The 6448-nt window shown below is 46.3% G+C and overlaps 1 protein-coding gene across 1 annotated transcript in view; it reads right to left on the reverse strand.

Moving 5' to 3' along the window:
* The window catches only part of ALPK2 (alpha-kinase 2), a 109985-nt gene that overhangs the window by 36313 nt on the left and 67224 nt on the right, over window positions 1-6448 (reverse strand). The window lies entirely within an intron of this gene.

Genomic DNA, 6448 nt, shown 5'->3' on the forward strand with positions numbered 1-6448 from the left:
CAAATTAGATCCAGCCAAGGAGCAGGAACTCTGAGATTATGAGAATGGCGGGGCCTTTGGCTCCCGCAGCCTTACTTTTGAGCTCGTCCACCTGGGACCACGTGCGCAGAGCCCAGGTGTTACTTGGAGTGAGGAGGAGATGTGGCCCAGGGCACAACATGAAGCTGAAATGCTCATGTCCAGAGAGCAGCCCCAGAGTCCCCGCATGGACCTCCACACCCCACAGGTGAGACTCGCCCTCCTACCCGGCCATCATCCAGCCAGGGGGAAGCCGGTCAAAACAAACTCCGTGCTGTTTAATCGATTCCAGGTTGATGGCAATCCTCTGTTGAGTTTCAAGGCATAAATGTTTGCAAGAGGAATCTTTGGAGTCATTGGTAAACTGCTGACTTTGAACCTGAACTGCAGTACAACACTTAATACACTATATATCACCAAGACAAAGCTTAATCCTATGTTTCCCCACACTTCCCTAAGGACACAATGACTCACTCGACGGCAACTAGCAACAACAGCACACAGATACACACACAGTTTTGAATGAGTTCCCACTCATGGCAAGCCTCAGTTGAATTTCTATGCCTTGACGGGAGGAAACAATTTCTCCTTCTTCCAAGGTTCGAACTGTGGACCTTTCGGTGAGCAGTACAACACAAAACGTACTATGCCAGGGCCACATTTGTGCATACATTTATATATACTGTATACATTTGCTGAAGGAATGAATAATTAAATAGACTACGTACCCACTGGGCCAACTCTACCCAGCTTTACCTACTAAGTCTCTAGACTTGGAGGGGTTGGACTTTCATTGGGACCATGGTTTGTTTGTTTGTTTGTTTGTTTGTTTGTTTTAAATAATATTGCTGTTGTTGTTGTTCACTATTGCACATTATCTTTCCTCCCCTTCCCCTCCCTAGACCACCGTGCAAGGCATCCCTTGCTCTAGATTGCTGTCACACATGTAACACCTAAACCTATATCCTTTCTGGACAGTTCTTCCCACTATCTGTTCTATTACAGTGTTAATTATCTACCATAGATGGGGTCTTTTTTTAACTTATTTTATTATTTCTTTGTGTGTGTACCGTCAAATCGGATCTGACTGGTACAGGAGGAGATTGCCCCTCCTTCTCCAGCAGAGCATCTGGTGGATTCAAAGCATGTACTTCTGGGACTGCAGTGCAGCTTCTTGCCACTAGGCCACCAGAGCTTCCTCACCATGTTGTGTGTTTTTTTAAGGAGGCATTTGAGTCGGAAACGACTCAACGGCACATAACAACAACAACAACAACATTTAACCACTAGTGGAGGCATCACCATCACACATCTTGGTGTTGCTAAAAGAAGAATCTGTTCTCCTTGTACATGCCTACTCTTCCTTGTGAAGTAAAAATGGACAGGGGGAAGCAAGAAAGACTTTCTGGGAAATAATGAATCAGGGGTTCTTTTCCTGTAAGTGTACATGCACGGACATACGTATGGCTCCAACTCTGCCTGAACATCTATGACACATAGCATGTTCTTTTCATTTGCTACTGTGGTTTCAGCTTTTAATAAGAAATGGAGCCCTGGTGATATAATGGTTAAGTGCCTAGCCTGCTAACTAAAAGGCTGGTGGTTCAATCTTGCTCAAGGACTCTGTAGTAGAAAGAAGTGAAGAGTAGTTCTACTCTGATATATGAGGTCAGTGCTCTGCTGGTCTAGTGGGTAAAGGGTTGCACTGCCAACCCAAAGGCAGGCAGTTCCATGGAAGAAATTTGAGCAATTTCCTCACATAAAATCTATGGCTTCTAAAAGCCCACTGAGCATCAGTGAGTCAGGCCCAACTTGACAACACACAACAAATTGGAACTCAATTAGACACCCCTAACATCAACATGACACAAATATGCCAAACTGTTAAGGCAAGAAAACACAGGGAGTGTCTTGGTACCGGCTTGAGATGGGTATAGACTGCCCTATTCAAAATCCCCTCTCCCAATCTTCCTACTCTCTCCGTATTGCCACTACCTGTGTCAGTCCTTTATTTTAAGCCCATGCCATCATCATATCTTCACATGTGCCCATAAACATTTATGGAATAGCTCTGTGTGGAAAATTCCCTGCCAAGCACGGCCCAGTTTTTTCCACAGGACTCCAGGTAAAAAGTCGCTGTGTTAGGATAGGATGTTTATTCTCACCACCTGTCTTTAGTTTCCTAGTACTGCTAAGACAGAAATACCATAAGTACATGGTTCTGGAGAATAGAAATTTATTTCCTCCCAGTTCAGGAAGCTGAGTTGATTCCTTCTTTGTCGTTTGTCCTAATGTTCCCAAGTTCCTAGCCTTGTAGACGATTCTCACAGGGCCTCTCAACCCCCACTGATGTGTCTCCGTCAATAATCTGATTAGGTTTACAACATGGGCAATGTGGCTGAGACTTGATCAACAAGCTAGAGAAAACCCTATTTCCAAATAGGATTCCATTCAAAGGTGGAAGGATTAGGATTCCAGGACATATTTTGTGGGTCACATTTAATCTACAACACCACCCATTATTAATCACTATCACATCCACCGACGAATAGACCAGACCGAAAGGTGGACAGCATGTGGAGGAGATGTGCACAGGACAAGGGAGTACCTGGAATGGCTAGCTTGACTCCCGGCGTATCGTGCGATGGTATCAGGTTCCACCTTAAAAAATGGTCATTTTCCCACCAGGTGCTCTGCTGGAGAAGGAGGGACAATCCCCTCTTGTACCAGTGAGATCCAATTTAACGGTACATACACACACAAAATAATAATTTTTTTTAAATGGTCATTTTTCTGATTAAACTATACTCATTTCTTTTCCTTTTCCTTTTTAAAACCTCACTTTAAAATAACCAACTGAAGCCTCCTGTGTGAAGAAGCACGATGACTCCGTGACTGTAAACCCATCCATTCAGTACACAATTACAGAGCATCAGTGTACACAAGACGCTGTCCTAAGCGCTTATAAAGCCCCATCAGTGAACATAATAAATATTGATGGCCTTTTGGAGATTTATGTTTAAGAAACAAACTTTCTGGCGGGTCTACTACTGACGTAAAATTCCCTCAGACTGACGTGAGGCAGTGGGACTTTCTCGAGGGAGTCTCCAACAGCCAGTACAGACAAGTCAAGACGTATCTGTCCCGAGACCGCGGCTCAGGCCTCCGTTAGAGGTCAGCTCACACAGGCAGGGAAAACACAGGCTCACATCTCTTGAATGAGTCATACCTTTCTTCTAAGAGTAAATCTCTTAGCACAAAACTCGAGGCAATGACTGTGACGCTGCTTCTCACCTCCTGCCCTGGGTGGACCAAGACGTTTGTTGTGCAGGGGAATATTCTCATTCTGGTGGGAAGGGGCAGGGTGAGGGGGCCCTAGGAGGAAGACCAGCTTGGTGTGTGTACTTGGTGGAGCAAAGACCACATTCACACGGCCCAGCTTCGTCTGATATTGCATCCTGACCGTAGGTGACCTCCTTGGCCTCTCTGAACCTCTGTCTCTTCCTCCACTGCTAACCACATGCACGTCAGAACCAACATGTCACTGCCTGGCAGGATGCCCAGTGCCCAGCAGGCACTCAGTGGTGTGCTGGCATCCTGCTCTGTAGAAGCTCAGGCACAGAGGAAAAGTGAGCGTCTCACGGATCAGTGTGCTGTGGGCTTTCCCACTGGATTCCCCCAAGCCATGTGAAGCAGTAATGTTATGATTGCCTTCATCTCTGTCGACGGGGTGGCAAAGCTTGGGTGTAACCAGGAGAAGGAGTCACACAGTACCTGGGGAGGTGACGGAGACCTCACTAGATCTGTGAAGTTATAGAAAGATTTCATTTTATGAAAATAGAATTCTCTTGACCATGACAATATTCCAAGAAAGGACATCTTAGTAAATAAGTGTTAAAAATTGATGTGTTCTGTAATAACTGTATTTAATTTCTTTTTTCATTTTTATTTTATTATTTTGTATGTGTGTACCGTCAAATCGGATCTGACTGGTACAGGAGGAGATTGCCCCTCCTTCTCCAGGTGGGCATCTGGTGGATTCAAACCACATGCCTCTAGGGATTGCAGTGCAGCTTCTTGCCACTAGGCCACCAGAGCTCCCTTGTATTTCATTTCTAATGCAAGTATCAGTCAGAATGGTCCTTAGATGCAAGGACGATAAGACTTTGTCTTACGTACTTTGGGTATGTTGTCAGGAAAGGCGAGAGCCTGGAGGATGGCATCATGCTTGCTAGAAAAGTAGGGGGCAGCTCAAAGGCAGGAAGACCCTCAAGGAAGGGAGTTGACCAGTAGCTACAAGACTGGGCTCACGGACCACAGCAAGAGTGAACATGGCCCAGGGTCAGACAGGGGTTTGCTCTGTCCCTGTGAGTCAGAGCCAACTCCAGAACACCTGGTAACAACACAGGACCATGTGCTTGAAAGGCAACTAAATTCAGAAGGAAATTGCTTTGATTCTCTTTATTTATGTCTTTAAGGTCTTTTAAAAGCCCAGATTTCACGATCTATGCGATGGTCTGATAAAGATGGGTGGAACTCCTGAAACTGTGGCCCTTAGAAGCCCTTGGGCCTGGAGCTGAACCCTCTCCCAAATACCAGCCTTCAACCAAACAGCAGACATGTGTATAAGGTGAACACCAGCAAAGTACACATTCCTTGGAACAGGCGACCATACAAGACCAAAGGGCAGTGTCTGCCCACGGATGAAGCTCAGAAGGCAGGAAGGGGCGGGCGAGAAGGATGAATGGAAAAAGTACACTCAGGGAGGAAGTGGGAAGAATGCTGTTACACTTTGGAGAACGTCAAGAACCACAATGAGTAAGAATCATTCAGTTAGGAAACCAGTTTACTCTGTAAACTTTCACCTAAATGACAATAAGTTGTTTGTTTTTTTAAAATGACAATAAGTTTTTAAAAGATCTATGTCTGTCTGGCTAAAAAGCCCTTTACAATCTAGTTTTTCAAATAAAATGACTTATTACAAACCCCACCAAAAGCCTCCCCTTAATTTAAACCCAAAATGTCAGCATTCCTGAGATGCTATGGGATGGAGCCAAACCAGCTGAGTTGATTGGTGACATGAGTGGGGTGGACTGAGCTACAAATTCTACCATACTTCAGAGACACATCTCTAGCCTTTTCTCAAAGTGCCACTGAATGGGCTTGAGCCACCAAGCTTTGGTTAGCCGTCCAGGTCTCCAGCTAGGGACAACATCAACAACAACACCACTACGATCCAAGTCCACTGCTGTCCACTGATTCTGCTCCCTGGGACACTTGGTGGGTTTCCAGGCTGTATTATCTGTCCTCAGGAGAAGGGACTGCTTGTCTTCCACCCAAGCAGATGCTGATGAGGTCAAACCACTGGAGAGGTCAATGATACAACATGCTCTGTGCAAAGTCAAGTTTGTTACTGTTGTGTTTTATGTTCTAACAAATCCCCAGCTGAAACTCCTGACTCAGATTTGATAATAAGATGGAATGAAAAGGGGGGAAAAGGCACAAATCTTCTGCTGTTGAGCCTCTTCTGACACCATCAGGTCTCTGAGGCTGTCCATCCTGCAGAGTGCCTGGTGGATTGGAACCACCGACCCCTACCTTAGCAGCTCGGGGGTGTCACACACTGCGTCACCATGGCTCCTTGACAGCTCAACAGTGGTCCTCACCTCACTGCAGCAGCACCATTTGCTCGTTTGTCTGATTCTCTCTCCATGTCAAAGGACGTGGACTCTGTGCTGCTCATGGCTTAGTGGTAAGTTGTTGAGCTACCAGCCCAAGAACACATGTTTCGGATCCACCAGCTGCTTCTTGGGAGAAAGTTGGGAATGTCTTCCTGTGAAATCAAACTGCCTCTAAAAACCCACTGGAGGGTCAGCTATGAGTCAGTTGCAGCAGGACGGTACACAACAAGAACAAGCAGAGTAAACGAGTGCTCGTAGAACAGTGACTACACAGCTTGGCTGCCAACCTAAAGGTTAGAAGTTCAAACCTCTCGGCTTCAGGGAAAAAGACCTGGCAACCTGTATCCATGAAGATTACAGCTGAGGAAACCTGTGTCCTGCAGGGTCACCGCGAGCCAGGATGCCGCCTCGGGACTAGGACAGTAAGCACAGAGCAAGCGCAGAGTTGATTCTGCTGAAACAGAGAGCAGAAGAGTAAGTCCAGTCGGGAAAGACCCTCCAATCCCTTCCGAAAGCAGCGTTCAGCTGGAACATTTATACCCTGTTTGCGCAGGTCCTGTTGACCCCGTGACCACATGTCCCTGTCCCTCCCAGCACACTGCTTCCACACGTCCATCCATCACTCCTGCTTCCTGGGTGTGTCTGCCAAGGATCTGATGGACGAATTCTCTGATTCTTGGATCACTCCTTGGTACTCAGGGCTCCACTCCTCGTCAACAGTGAACACCTCCTGGGTGTCAGCAGTGCTT

The sequence above is a fragment of the Elephantulus edwardii genome, unplaced genomic scaffold (genome assembly GCF_000299155.1).
Source record: "Elephantulus edwardii isolate Elephantulus edwardi_28Jun2011 unplaced genomic scaffold, EleEdw1.0 scaffold00103, whole genome shotgun sequence".
NCBI classification, from domain to species: domain Eukaryota; kingdom Metazoa; phylum Chordata; class Mammalia; order Macroscelidea; family Macroscelididae; genus Elephantulus; species Elephantulus edwardii.